The following is a 16,368-nucleotide window of genomic DNA, read 5'->3' as shown; positions in this document are numbered from 1 at the left end:
GTTCGAGCTTTGACACCTACAAATCTCGTTGAAAAATGCAGCTAGAGGGTTTCTTCCAAGGTTGGTGGTTATTTGTTGTGGGTGTGAAAACATGCCGATTCATTTTGGCCTTGGGAAATGGCGACAAGTGGAACACCCCTTCCACTCCCTCATCTGAACCCTCAACTCTAAACCGAACTTTTTTTTCCCTTAGGGCCATTCCCACCTACATAGGAAAGATATATCCAACGGGGCTATGTTACTTGCACATGATGTTGACAGTACTAGCGTTTGTAGTTTTCAGCCCAAGACAGCAGATCAGCCAGCATTATCAAATTTCACCTCATCTACATTGTCACCAATAACACCCTCGATATCATCATTACCAGATCCTCGTCAGTACTTGCAGATCCCATCAGTTTTTTTTTTGCAAGAAAGAGATCCTTTCATTAGTTAAGAAAGCAAACTTCGATCGTCACACACACACACACACACACACACACACAAAACAATGATAAAGGATTTGATCCTTCTCCATCTCTACGATGAACGTCTCAAAGAGAAATTTTGGAGTCCCAAAGAGACATAAGAGATGGTTGATCTGAAGGGCCTTCGCAATCTGGAAAGGCCTTTCAATAACGCGATGTTCCCCCATGTGTGATATCAAACAAAATCACAGTTCGTTAAAGAAGCTTCTGACACTCGCCAAGCATCTCAGGCTTGTTCGAGCAATTATGCCCATTATGTCTCAATTCTTTCGCTCATGACTAGACAAAGGAGTTCTCTCTCTCTTTCTAAGAGTCTATACACATTATTTGTACTAGTACGGCTGGCCGCCGCTCTCTCTCTCTCTCTCCCTCTTTATCGCGTGCAAAGGGGTTTTTTTTAGTTTTGAACTTTAGACTTCAGGTCGTAGATTGTGACATGTGTAAAGGGCTCCCCCTTCCGCCATATTATGTTAGTAGATGAAGGTTCATGCCGTATACGAGCATGAAAAGGCCAAGAAAAAGCACTATTTGAGCAAAAATGTGGAGGCATAGACATCTGACCCTCCTAATTGAATTATGCCTACCAAGTGTCTCACTTGTTTGATGGGGCTGTGTGACATGAGACTAAATTAAAAGCTCTTCCTTGAAGTGTCTTTCATACATGGGTGATGGAAGGGCCTCTCTCTCTCTCTCTCTCTCTCTCTCTCTCTCTCACACACACACACACACACACACACACACACAAAAACTCTCTCTCTCTCTCTCTCTCTCTCTCTCCCTCCCCTTTTTGTCACCCTTGAGGTTTGCATCATCAACATCTTGCCCCCTCCTCACCCTTACTTTTTCTTTAATCCTACTCCTACTATGCTATCCTCCCACCTTCCCATGTGCAAAAGTTCTGCCACTTTTTGTGATTCTAAAAAACGCTGCCTCCAAATTTGTGATAACTTGTATGGATCACTTCTCCTAGGAATTCTTTCCTTTCCTTGGAGAAAGCCAAATTGCTTCTCTAAGTGTTACTTTTTGGTGATGATAGTTGTGCTGGAGCTACCCACCTCCTCCCCTATCTCCTCTCAAGGCCTAGTCTGTTGGGGCAAGCCAATCATCGGAGTTGCCGCTCCGGAGAAGCCCGGTTGCCGAGGCAAGAGCCCACTTGCAAAGCTGCCTCCTTTCCCCAAATTTATCCTTGCTTAGCTCAAAGATGGAGTGCATCGTACGTTCTAATGCTTAGGCCAAATATTGTCCACCACTTTACATCACCCCATTCCCTCACTACTCTCACATACACACCTCACCAATCATCTTCAACAACTTCACATGCTCACCATGACAATAAGCATTTTATCATTTAAAGGATCTCTCTCTCTCTCTCTCTCTCTCTCTCTCTCTCTCTCTTTTAAAGGATATATGCTTCCAACCAATCCTTCCCACATATCTAACTTTCAATTTAGTCCACAAACAATATGCTTTTCCATATGCTTCAAAATTTTACTAAAACTATCTGAATCAAAAAGCCACATGGGCTGCCCACATCAAGAACAGGAACTCGGTCGTCATCTTGTGATATGAGAAAGATTCCACCATCTACAAAATCATGCATGTGAATTCAACTCCATTTCCTCTTTTGAGCATGCCTTTGCGTACTCATTGCACTTGACATTCACAATTTAGGAGCGTGTCACAAAACTTTCAAGCCCAATTTCAAAAGAGATGTGAAGGGGACGGGCTTGATTTCTTACCAGTATTTTACCTTCTTTTTTGGGGGGTTTTCTTACATTGCGAATCATCCTTTGAAATATACGATGAATTAGCTAAAAATATCTAAAATCTAAAATCTCTGAAATTTGAAGGGCAAAGGGTACCCAACATAATTCAGTTGTAGAGGAGGAACACCCCCCGCCCCCCCAACCCCCGCGAGCAACCCCGGGCCTCTTTTTCAAAAGCTTCTAGTTTCTTTCTTCATATATATTTGAAGTATCACACTCCAAGTTTTTTCACCCACCACCTCTTGAGTATAAGTGGCATGGACAACTAGAGGGATCCACGGCAAAGAACAGATCCATGTGGCATCCGTGATTGAGAACCAAAAGGGTAGCTCTTCGTTGCACGGCGAGGGTCAACCCTCTGCTTGTCCTTTTCGAGGCAAATATTGCAACCATCTCCCCTAGCATGAGTGTTTGAGAGTATTACGGCTATAAAAATTAACCGGCAAATATTGGACCTGTTAGTATGGCTGCAATGTCCACTTGTCACTTTTGCCCAACATAATGTATGTTGCACAATTTGTAAGGCCCCCATATGAGGTGCCACTCTGCGAGGCATTCGTCCACACCATCCTTCACAAATGGCAAGCTTGATGGAACTAACTACACTCTGTGTTCATATGAATTGCGGACACAAGGTCGAGGAGAAATGGTGCTAACCAAGAGCTTACTGCTCCGATAATTCTTCCAGATGCTACTCTTCTACATGCTTGGAAGAGAAGGAATGGAGATACTTTATGCGCCATTGCCATGTGTGTAAGTGATCTTTTTCTCCATTTGATTCAGCATACCACTACAGCACATGAAGCTTGGAGCATATTGGCTTGCCAATATGAGGCATACAATCACATTAAAATTCAAAATATGAGGCATACAATCACATTAAAATTCAAAATAAGGAAAATCAACTTGCTACTAAAAAACTTGCAGACAGAGAGAAGGAGGAGGCCTTTATCAAGCGAATTAAGAATCTCCAAGATCAATCAACTGCTATTGGTGTGGCCATATTTTTAGCTCAATGCTGCATTCGCATACTTTTAGCTAGATATAATGGTCTTGTTATGGCACTCAGAACCCATGTTTTTCCAACCCCTCTTACATTTGAAGAGCTCCACTTACATTTGAAGAACTAAGAGCAATGTTTCTTGACGAGGCACTACAACTTAGGATTAAGTATGGCAGGGTCATGTTGCTTTCATGGCCGACACAAAAAGCAAGGGGATCACATCAAATTCTTCTAAGATGAATCCCAAAAGAAGAAATTTACAGGCAACTGGTTTTATTGTGACAAGAAAGGTCATGTTGTTAAAGGTCATGCTTTTGAATTTGGCCACCATATAAGAGGTATGTTCATCAGCACAAACTCCATTTTTTTATGGTACTTGGATTCTAGATAGTGGAGCATCTTGACACATGATCATTAGAAAGATTTGTATACTTCCTAGAAGCCTCCTACAGGAACCCATCAATGTAATTATTGGGAATAATACAAAATGTCCAATAAAAGAGTCTAGAGAAATTCCTTTTTTAGCAGCTACAAGCGAAATCAAGCGATTCTTTGATGTGTGGTACATGCCAGAAATCAAGAAGAATTTGCTCTCGATTGTTGCAATCACCGATCGTGTTCTTGAATTTCGTTTCAAGCAATCTAGAGCAGCAATCTTACATTATCAAAACAATACAGTGGGAAAGGGAATAAGATGCAACAATCGTTATGAGATTTTTGCACTTACGATAACTGCAGAAAAAGGTATAACTCAATTATGGCATGAGAGATTTGGTCACCTAAGTATTGTTGTACTAAAAGAGATGCAAAGATCTAGAGTGGTTGCACACATGCCTCAATTTTTTGCATTTTTTATGGGAAAAAATGTGAGCTATCTTGCAAAAATTACACTAAACTAGTATAAAATATGTAGAACCCTTGAGATTTGAATGGCAAGGGTTCATCAAGGCTTCTTTACTCTATTCTTGTAGACATATCTAAAGAGATTGCATCCTAGACATGGGGCTCATCAAGAACATTTTGTCATTTCCATAGTACACCATAATTGCCAACTATGGAGACGAAGGCTTTGCAAAGTCTAGTATCCTTCTTCAGCAACTCTTGACTAAAAGTTACATCCATAATTTTTTGCCCCATTCAAATGCTAGATAAGATGATAGCATGTGGAGAATTTTTTTGCTTCGCGTCTTAGGAAAATAGTTGAAAGTTTCCTCTCATGTTTCTTGATGGATATATCATGAAATGGATTCCAAAAGACTAAAATTCTTGTCCACTCCAAAAGTACACCATAGTTGAATACATGTACACCAAAGTTTACAAAGTTTCATGTCTGTTTTCAACATCCCTTGACTAAAAATCTCAGCATGAACTTGTTTTTCCTATGTTAATCTCAAGAGGAGGCCCTGCTTTTGCATCCACGAAAGGCAATCTAGAGCTTTCATGCCCTTCTAGATCAATGGATACCTATAGTCTCATAAGTTCATTGCGTCCATGCTTTCAAAACTACACAACATTTTGTGTACATGTTAATCAAATCTTTGCAATCCTAATTCACACAATAAAATTTTGCAAATCATGATGTCGTTTCCAAGATGCAAGAATAGGGAAGAGCATCAAAAGAGGTACCTTTAGTGCACACTGGTTGAACATAGCTCATCTTCTTGACCTTATTTGGAAATGTATAGATGTGTTCCAAGAGATCACCTCTTGGATGGTATTATTATAAAAAATGCTTTCAAAAGTTCACCACATTTTACATACATATGTTCAGACATTTGGTTTTCCAAGTCATTTCCTTGCGTAACACCCCATGACTTTAGCATGCAAGCATAGGTGATTGCATCTAGAGAAAATCCCTCACTTGGGAAATGTTGAATATAGTCAGGTGCTTACTATTGGGTATATGCATGAATAGTGTCTTGAACACCACTAGCAAGGTGGTAGCTACCTCCCAAACCCTGAAGATAGAGGGAAAATTTTGTGTGAATTCAACAATAGAATTTTCAAAACATTTAGAGGTGCCCACCACGATCCAAGGCTGTTACAAGCATTTCTAGTACCCTCCCTGTCATAATAATCAATATCCAATTCTCCTAAATGATTTTCTCATATTAAACTGATCATTTAATGTGGGGAAGTGCCAAGGGAGAAAAAGCTAGAATATTGGTTAAGTTAGCAGACCGGCCACAGTAGGGATCCAAAGGAGGGAAAATAGGGATCCAAAGGGGGGGCCATCTGCAAAAGAGCCATGTGAAACAACGGGCTAAAAAGACCCTAAGGTTCAGCCCATTAAGACTTCCAAAATGCTAAGGTTCCAAAATTCAAAGGTTGTGTCCAAAGGTCAACCTTAGGGAAAATTGGATGCTTAGTGTGTGCCCAAAAAGTCTTTCTGCATCCCTACATGGGAGGGGGCGAGCCCCAAAGCTAGGGGATGAGAGAGAAAGCTACACACACACACACAGGCTCCCTTTACACAAAGGGAATGAGGGACACATGTCAGCTCCCTAGGCCAGATGCCCACAAGGTGTGCCCAATTCCTATTGGAAGACCCTTGAAGTGGACCAATGAGAATTAAGCTAGAGTAAATCTAGTTTAATTAATTTAAAAACATTTAATAAAAGAAACCAATAAGAATTAAGTGTCCTAGAAGACTATTGGGCAGTCTCCCAAGGGGTCCAATGAGCATTCAGGAGCCCCATGGCTTGCCTGATTCCTATTGGCCAGGAGGCAAAGGGGTCCAATGAGAGTTTAGTTTAATTATTTAATTATCTAAAGCTCTCACAAAAGGGGAAAGGGGGACACATGTCAGAAGGCTATCACTTATGCTGCTTAATCCCTATTGGCTGGATCTGGGGAGGTCCAATAAGGCAAAAGCCAGACTAACATAGCAGCTAGGGCTCGCCCAAGAGAGAGAGGGGGCTGGTTTTTGCTTGGCATTCACTCTCAGACTCTCACACTTGACCATGTGTGAAGGGAAAAATACTCTATCTCCTCCCAAGCTTTAATGGAGAGCTCATCACCTACTCCAAGCTGGTGAGATAGAAGCCTACATCAACACTCTCTTGGCATGTGGATGCAAATCCAACCAAGAGCCAAGCTTCAATGCATGCTCATCTTCTCTACCAAGCTAATTACTAAGCTAAGCTATGCTAATATGAGTGATTATGTGAGGAGATGTACTTCTTTCTCGTAAGATACTTCTTTTTCCTCTCAATCTACTCTCATACCCTGCTAGCTCTCACCATCTTCGAAGGTGTGTGAGGTCTTGGGTCTGAGAACGGGGATAATTCAAGTTGTGTTTGATTAAGTGTTTTGCTTGGTGTATGAAGCTTCCATCTTCATTGCACTAGCTAGTCTTGAAGGAACACAAAGAATTGTATTGTACAATGTCTCTCTTGATGGGAGAAACCATAATACAAAGCCTTTTGGAGGGGGGACCGGCTCCATGCAAATCCGGTCCTCAACTGTTGTCAATAGTTTAATTGCTCTCTCTCTTTTGAAAGTATTGTCGATGCTATCTAACTAGGTGTTATGCTTTTTGTTGCTCTCTCCACCCAAGCACTCTTGTAATTCTCATTAGGAATCAACTCTAATGAAATGCCCACTATGTTCATGCTAAATTCCGCTACACAAAAGATTTTAGGCCACTAAATGTTACACTCCCTCTCCCTCTCCCTCTCTCTCTCTCTCTCTCTCTCTCTCTCTCCCCCCTTCCTTCTGTGTTGAAGCTTCCGCCCATGCACATTTCCTTCATAGTTGCCCCCCCCCCTCCCTCTCTCTCTTTTGCTACAGTACTCTTATGACTCAATAGCCTCTCTCTCTCTCTCTCTCTCTCTCTCTCTCTCTCTCTCTCTCTCTCTCTCTCTCTCTCTCTCTCACACACACACACACACACACACACACACACACACACACACACACACACCAATCCCTGGGAAACTTTGGATATTGTACTTTGTCATCCTCTTTCCATCTCTCAAAGTGTCAAGACAAGGGCAAGGCCAGAGATTCACGGACTGGGCCAAGGGCCAGACTAGGCAGTGTGGACAAGGGGATCCGACTAGGAGCCTGCCTTTATATTGGGAGGTTGGGAGGAGGATTCCAGGTCTAGTCACCCAAGCTTTACACTGGTATCAAGAGCCACTTTTTTGAGACTCCCAGGTGTGGAGCGTTATACTCCTTGCATGGCATGCAAGCAAAAGGAGTCCGACAAGCAGGCATGGCCTCTTAGCAAGGGGCGTGAAGGTCATTAGCATCGCAGGATCTGACCCTGTCGAAGGGGGTGAGCAGAGGCGAGGTCCACAAAAGCGGGAGCTCTTGGGCTCAGCAGCTGCGCGCGAACCCGCTGAGGAGAATCCGTCACATGAGCGGCATGAGAGGAGCAACATAGCGCTCACCATCTCCCTCTCCCTCTTGCTTGCCATCGGCGTTATTACCCGCCATAGCCAGGCCTTGCTTATTTCGGCCTTCCCACATTGAGCCGCCCAAAATTTTAGGGCAAACCAAAATCGAATTAAGGCGAGTATCCACAAGGGTTGCAGTCTGCGAAGGTGTACTCGGTCTAACTCGACAAGCATCTTCAATCATCATCGGCAAAGGGCCGGGTCTTTTTTGCACGCAGAAATGACAATTATTGTACGACTTTACATTACTGCATCAAGCTTAATCTACGACGGCTTGTGAGTTTTTCAAACAAGTATCCAAATATTACTTATTTTCTTCGGAAGATAGCATCAACGGCAGCATGCTTCACGGCGGTGTAAGTGAATGAGGTGGAAGTGAACGAATGAATTTAACGCCTTGCCGATCAATGTAATTAGCACGGCTACTTATTGGTTGCGGTGAAAACTACGACTATGGTGTTGTTTTTCGAATCAAGGTATTCTTCTTTCTCTTTTTTACACTGCACAGTGTTGCCGTGGATTCAAATATCAATATGACCTTTGATTTCGAGCATCATACGCTTGATCCTGCCCATGATGGCTCGTGATCGGATGCTCTCACAGAGGGTGCCCGCGATGCTACGGAAGGTGATGACGCTTATGAGTTGCTTGATATTCAAGAATTTCGTGGACTTCAGACACGCATATCAGTAATGGAAGGAAATTTTGCATCTTTAAATAAAAACGTCACTAAATTATCTGCGTTAGTGATACAACTTACGCAGCAGCAGGCCAAGGGCGTTGTTGACACACACATGCATGAGCATACTGCTACTCAGAGGTAAGGCCCTTCTGATCATGGACAAGGTCCATCTCCAGATTCTTTGCACACTCTCACTGCCAAGGAGGTGGATGAGTTGTTGTAAAACACCAAACCACTGACTTTTAAGGGGGAAGACCGGGATCACAATAAGGATGCAGTGAATATCTTTCTCAGCAAGTGGTATGGAGTTCACGCCTTACGGCGTACTCCGGATGCAGTCAGAGCACTGCAAACAAGTCTGACTTTGAAAGGCAAGGCCTACAAATGGTGGATGTCTCTCAAGGAGAAGAATATCATACCACAGAGTTGGGGCAGCTTTTGAAGCTATGTTTCGAAAAGAATTATTGCCTACAAATGAGACAGATCGAAATTGGACGGTTTGGGACACGTGTTCCATGCGCCAACACCCATCATTACTTGAATATATCTCTCACTATCGAGATGTTATCCTCAAGTTGGAATGACTAGACACCTTTCATCAAGTACGTGGGTTTCTGACACCAGAGCTTAAGAAGCATGTCAAGACTCAGGACCCTAAAACACTTGAGGAGGCCATAGTGAAATCACACATTCATGATGATCCCGAAAAAAGAAATCACATAATAATCATGTTCCTGCTAATACACATGGTAATACACGCACACAGTATGGGCACAATAAAAGGAAATTTATAGTAGCCAATTTTGAAGCAGCTAAAAAACCCAAGGGTTCCCATGGTCCTCTCTCTCCTGAGGACTTTGATAAGGCTAAAAAAGAGAAGTTATGTTTTCAATGCTTGGGAAGCGGCCATGGCAAAAATGATTGTCCCAAGGGGAAATCTGCTGCTCATGGCAAGGAGAAAGCACTTCACACGGTGCAATTGCTACCTCTTGAGTCTTCCTCACGATTCTCTACGGTGGAAGTAACACACACTGAGGTGGTTCATGAATGCTCTATCACAGCTTCCATGTGGCAACAGACCTTCGGACCACATGAGTTAGTGCGTATGCACGGATCTCTGCAAGGGCACAAGGTGCACATCTTGGTAGATGACGGTTCTACTCACAATTTCATTAATTATGCATTGGTGAAAACACTCAAATTGCCTCAAACTCCGAGTTCCCACCCTACAAGGTAGCAATGATGAATGGTTATGATGCCGAAATCTGGGATACTCAAGTCCGAGTTGTACCGTTGGAAGTACAAGGCTACTCCACATCCTTGGATTTTCAAGTTATGAATATGGAGAGGGCAGACCTAGAACTTGGTAGGGAATGGTTGCATAACCTAGGACCATCACTGAAGCGTAGCTATGAGCACAACAGCTTGATGTTTGAATCCCATGGCGCACATGTGTTGTTGTTAGGAGAGAAGGATGTGCCTTCCTCACCACCTATATGTATAGCTGAGCTTATGCAGCTCGTTTTTGATAATGAAATAGATCAAGTTTTCTTGTGTTACTCATTGTCTCAGTTTCTTTCCAATATTGAATCTGCTAAACATTCCTCAATGCCACATGCTTCTCTCTCATCTCTTCCACCAACGGCTACTTCTCAACAAGAAAAGGTTGCTAGTGATTTAAAAAATTTATTAAGGGAATTTCATGATGTTTTTCCTAATGATTTGCCATCAGGATTGCCGCCGACATGATCGGTGCGACATAGCATCAATGTGGTTGTGCAGCAGTAAACCAATAAGTAAACCACCCTACCGAATGAGTTACTTTGAAGCTACTGAGGTGGAACGTCAGCTTGCTAACTATCTTAGCAAAGGGTTTATCCAACCCATTTGTTCACCATGGGCAGATGGTAGTATGTGCATGTGTGTAGACTACCGTGGCTTAAATGCGGTTAGTGTTAAGAACAAGTACCCATTGCCATGCGTGGATGAGTTGTTCAACACGCTCACTCAAGCTCGTATACGAAAATAGACTTGCGGTCAGGTTATCACCAAGTAAGTATTCGATTTGCTGATATACCCAAAACTGCATTCCGAACAAGGTTTGGACACTATGAGTTTTTGGTTATGTCTTTAGGATTAACCAATGCGCCCGCAACATCCATGACACTTATGGATAGTGTCTTGAAACCGTACTTGGGCAAATTTGTCATCGTTTTTCTCGATGACATTCTAGTATACAGTGCTTCTGAGGAAGAACACTTACAACATCTGAGGCAGGTGTTCAAATTGTTACGAACAAATCAATTATATGCCAAGGAATCTAAGTGTGATTTTTTAAAGGAGGAAATTCACTGTCTTGGGCATGTTATTTCAGCTACTGGACTACACATGGATCAATCCAAAGTGGATACCATTCGGCAGTGGCCTTCTCCTAAAAATCTAAAAGAGTTACATATTTTTTTAGGATTTGCAGGTTTTCATAGAAGGTTTGTTAAAAACTATGCTAATATTGTTGTTCCCATGACGGACCAACTGAAAGGCAAAGGCAAGACCTTTCAGTGGGGACACGCTCAACAACATAGTTTTGATACGCTAAAGGATGCATTAGCTACAACTCCAATTCTATCTATTGTAGATCCTTTGAAACCATTCGTTTTGGAAATGGATGCCAATGACCATGCTATTGGAGCAGTCCTTCCACTACAAGAAGGGCGGCCAATTGCATTTGAAAGCAAGAAGCTTGATTCAGCACATCAGACTTATTTTGCTTATGAACGCGAACTCTATGCAATATTGTCTGCCTTGAAAACATGGATACATTATCTGTATGGCGCTCAATTTGAGATTGTGTTTGACAATGAAAGCATTAAATGGTTTACACAACAAACAGACTTGAAGGGTCGAAAAGCTAGGTGGGCTGAGATTCTTCAAGAATATGACGCAAAGCTCCAGTATCATAAAGGATGACACAATCTGGTGGCTGACGCTCTTAGTCGTATGCCTGAGATCAATTCTCTCTTGTTCATGGAACTTCGTAGTGAATTTTTGGATTCTCTAAAGGGAAAATATGAACAGGATGACGCATATTCCAAAGTGTGGAGCCATGTGCAAATGAGGGATCCTTCTCACTCCAATGCTAATAGTGTATCGTTAACCTACACACACAATTCTCCTCTGTCCAGTGATGAACTACAATGATGGAAGAATTTTACCATCGGCAATGGGTACCTACTCCATAAGGGGAGAGTTTGTGTACCAATGGACACAGACATTTGGTGAAAAATTCTTTATGAATGTCATGATAGTCCAAGTGCAGGGCACCCGGGTATTAGAAAGACATGCTCTCGTACGACACGGTTTTACTCGCCAGGTTTACCTGGCTTCGTTCAAGATTATGTCTTGCATTGCCAAAAATGTCAAGCTAATGAATCAGAGCACCTGAAAGCAGGAGGACTCTTACATCCTTTGGAGATTCCCAATGGTAAATGGGAAAGTATCCCTATGGATTTTATTGTGGGTTTACCAACCACTGTACAAGGTCGTGACTCAGTATGGGTGGTTGTAGACCGATTGACTAAACTATGTAAGTTTATTCCAACCAAATCAACAATTAAGACTCCAAAATTAGCGAAGTTATTTGTGGACAATCTATACAAGTTGTATGGCTTGCCAAGTAACATTGTGAGTGATCGTGATCCCAAGTTTAACAGTCATTTTTGGAGGGCAGTGTTTAAACGATTGGGTACACAACTCAATCTCAGTACAGCCGATCATCCAGAAACGGATGGTCAAACTGAACGTGCTAACCAAGTGCTAGAGGATATGCTACGTGCATACGTTAGCAAGAAACAAACAGGCTGGGAAGGATACCTACCTCTTCTTGAGTTTGCTTACAACAGTGCTAAGCATGTCACGATTGGATTTAGTCCTTTCATGCTCATGTATGGTTTTCAACCTAGGTCACCTGTTACGGTGGGATTGGCAACCGAAAAACTCCAACAGTTTAAGGATTTTCTCCAAGACCACATGGATATGCTGAAACTCACTCGTCAGAGCGTCCGACAAGCACAGGATCGGTATAAGAAGTATGCTAATGAGAAACGTCAGCAAGTTACCTTTGAGGAAGGGGAGGAAGTATTTTTACGTGTGCTAGAGCATTCAGAAAGTATAAAAACTGGGCCAAGACCTAAATTATCTCCAAGATATTATGGGCCTTTCAAACTACTCACACGAGTTGGTGATCGTGCCTACAAAATAGCGTTACCTACACATTCTCGTATCCATCCAGTGTTTCATGTAAGCCATTTATGTAAGCAATTACATGGGGATGACAATGTCATTGACCAATAGATTTGGTCGATTTCGTTGAACCTCCTACCATACCGCATAAACCTGAACCAATTCTTGACTATCATGATTTATGTACGCATCATCATGTACGTCGACAAGCTTTAATCAAGTGGAAAGATCGACCTGAGGAAGGTGCCACTTGGGAAAACATCAGTGCTCTTAAGAAGAAGTTTCCCACTTTTGTTTTCGAGGACAAAAACTCTTCCTTAAGGGGGGAGTAATGTGAGGAGAAGGGAAAGGCCAGTGAGTCACGGACTGGGCCAGGGGCCAGACTAGGCAGTGTGGACAAGGGGATCTAGCTAGGGCATAAGGCTAGGAGCCTGCCTTTATATTGGGAGGTTGGGAGGAGGATTCCAAGTCTAGTCACCCAAGCTTTACACAAAGACTCACAGGATGTTGGCAATCGTTCCAGTTGAGAATGCTATAAATTCAACTTATTTAATGCCCTTTTTTCTTGCTCAGCCAATTGCAACTCATTCAAACAAAGTGTAATCAAGGAGTATTAATCATACAAAAAGCGCACAATATCACAAGAGAGTCAAAGAAAGGGAAGCTACAATAAAAAAGGTCCGGCTCAATGAATTTAAGCGCCACAAAATTACTACAAAAGTGATCAAGTGTTTCAAGCATTGCATAGATGGTCTTGACAACAAGGCAAAGAGGGAAATTATTAGTAGTATTTTGAAGCATCGAGCATTAATAGGCCTAAAGATTCAATACAGGGGGGTTCTAATCACCGAGCCAAAAAAATCGAGCATAGATAAATTTCAAGCAAATTTGAAGATAAATTAGAACAAGTGCAACACTTTTGGAAGAAAATAGCTATGCCATGCATATTGTAACCACCACCACAAATCAACGATTCTTTGTGAGAAATCCAGACTTTAGAACCATCACCTTAAGCAAATGGTTGGGATATGGGCAATCTCATCATCGTCACAAAAGGGACCTCCATGCTATGCTCACAACCCTCATTAAAGTATCAAGATCCCAAGGCAAAAAAGGCAGACCAAAAAATTGGCCCTAAATAGAGGACTCCCTTTCCTCCAAGGCTACTAGATTAGCTTGATTTGCATCAAGATTTTCCCTAAGCTTGAGCCCTTAAGGCAAAAATCTCATCAAAATTGTGATTTTGTTCCTCACTCAGTTCAGTTTTTTCTTATGAACTCTTTGATCATTTTTGAGACCTTGGCAATTACCATCAACTCCTTTTCAGTTGCCCATTGCTTCTAATTTGTGCCTTTGAAAATCCATCCACATCATGAGCTTTACACTTCCCACAGAAAATCAATCTTCTCCTTTGGTTCAATCACTTGATGTTGTTGATTGCAAAACACCACTTGTAATGTCAGATGGAATTCAACATAAAAGAAAACAACATGACTTTAAACAGTATCGTCTACATATACGATGAGCCACATTACACAATGTTGCGTACTTTCCCCTTATATGAGCTTCTAGTATGATTTCATACTCGTGGTAGCTGTGTTCCACAAGTATGGAAGGAGTCACATGCTTCCCTCTCTTGATCAATGCATTCGTGTGTTTAAAACCAAGCATTTAGAAGGTCACTAGTGGTGGCGATTGAGGCGGTTGTACTACTCTAGGAGGAGTATCATTCTTCAAGCCGATTATGTTGGGTTTGCGGACATGAGGGGGGTTTTTTATTAGCATTATACGATCCAGAGTGCAAGGATGGTAGTCGATGCCATGCCATACTGTGCCGTGTAGAAAGGTGTGAAGTGAAGCTGGTTTTTTTTAAGGCGATCCCAAGCTGGCAGTTTCGAGTGCAACACAAGGGACCAAGCAAGAGTTTTTTGAATCAAGTTGAAAATAGCTTAGATCTATTAATAAAAAGAAGGAGGTGTCGATCATGTCTCTGCATGAGAGAGTGCACCATTGTAAGTGAAGTTAGGGGAGAAGGACGTGAATGATAGGAGGCATGAAGGGGACTGCAATTTGTTTGGGAAGGGGAGAAGCCAATTGCATAAAGAGGGAGTTGACAAAAGCATGAGAGGAGCCAAGAGCTGCAGTTAAGGAAGCAACAAGTTGTATATAGGTGTGAACGTACTGGCTTGGAATAAGGGGCCACAATGTGCACATAGCCGAGTACTACAAGGGGATTTGGTCGATGGCTATAGAGTTGGATGGGCCAGGTGATGGAGCTACAAAAGGGGAACCCGTAAGCAGATTTGGGGAGGAAAGAGGAGAGGGAAGCAATTGAAGGGGTTGGTGGCTAACCATATACAATCGGCTCAACAGCGAGCATAGGTTGCAGAGTGTAGCACTGTATATTGGTCTATTGTTGTAACCAGTCCACGTCGGTGGAGAATGGTTGCAGTAGCAAACCAGACGTAGGCCACATTGCCAATGCTAGAAAAAAATACTAAAGTGAATATTTTTTGAGAATGATATCAAGTAACAACCGTGCGACTTCATCCCACATCCCCCCCCCTCTCTCTCTCTCTCTCTCTCTCTCTCTCTCTCTCTCTCTCTCTCTTTGTGTGTGTGTGTGTGTGTGTGTGTGTGTGTGTGTCTCAGTAGTGGACAACAACATCAACAAATATCTATTTGTCTTGATTTCAGTTGTTGCAGGCAATAGCAGAGATAACTACTTTTACCAACATGACGCCTTTATCTATCTCTCTCTCTATATATATATATTATCCTCTACAAGTCCGTCTTTGTTTTAAGGCATGCTTTCTACTTTTGCAGGTCCATTATTTTTACAACTCCATGTTTGTTTTAACATATTTATTGTTTTCACCTTCATGAACCGTGTCCACGTGGGCAACGTATTCTCCAAAAAAATATTAAGCAATCATCCCAAGTGTCAACAATGTTGGAAGGCGATCGATGATACGAAACATTTGTGATTGTCGTTTGACAATTATGGCATGTCAAGTGGGGCTTTTTTTTTGCCATGGAATGGTTTTGACTGCCATTGGACACTGACGACACATTGGGAGGGTTTTTGTTTCACCTTTTGTGCCGCAAAATGGTTCCAATTGCCGGCAGCATTGACGACACGTCAAAGGGGGGATTTTTTCCCCTTTTCACTTGGTATCATGTAGACAAAACATTATTACTTAAAAATGCAAAAAAAAAGAATCACTGCTTATCCTTTCATCCGCAAAACAGTCTTGACCGTCGTCTGACACTCACGAGAGGGGTGGGTTTTTTAACCCTTTTCACTTCATTTTGCACATGCACAAATTATATGATTAGAGAGTATGATATTAAGAATTTTATAGTAAATAGATTTTTATCTTTATTTAAATGGATTCAAGTCATCCATATCTTAGACTCAATAAATTTATTTTCTTAAATTAATTTTAGATTATGAAAATACAAAAAGAACCAATCAATGTACTATGTTTACTGGAATGTTTTCACTTTGTTTGAAAAATAATAAGAGTCTTGCAATTGGAAAAGGCTCTCGAAGAAGAGGGAGACTTGCACTTGGAAAAGGCTCTCGAAGAAGAAAGAGATCATATGTTGTTGCTCATGATCCACTTTGTAGTGATCAAGTGAGCTCAATGTTATTCATAGAGGACTACATGATATTGGTCTTGATGGTGATGAGAGCCAAAGTACAAGTCTTAGGTTAGGGTCAATGAATCATGTAGATCCTCACTTAGCTTTAAGAATCCGCCGTGGAGCTAGTTCCATGTCATATTGCACCGAGGGTGGGGGG

This window comes from Adiantum capillus-veneris, chromosome 6 (genome assembly GCF_014529385.1).
Source record: "Adiantum capillus-veneris isolate H3 chromosome 6, ASM1452938v2, whole genome shotgun sequence".
In the NCBI taxonomy this organism is placed as follows: domain Eukaryota; kingdom Viridiplantae; phylum Streptophyta; class Polypodiopsida; order Polypodiales; family Pteridaceae; genus Adiantum; species Adiantum capillus-veneris.
The sequence above is the reverse complement of the archived record's forward strand: the minus strand, read 5'-3'. Positions refer to the sequence as shown.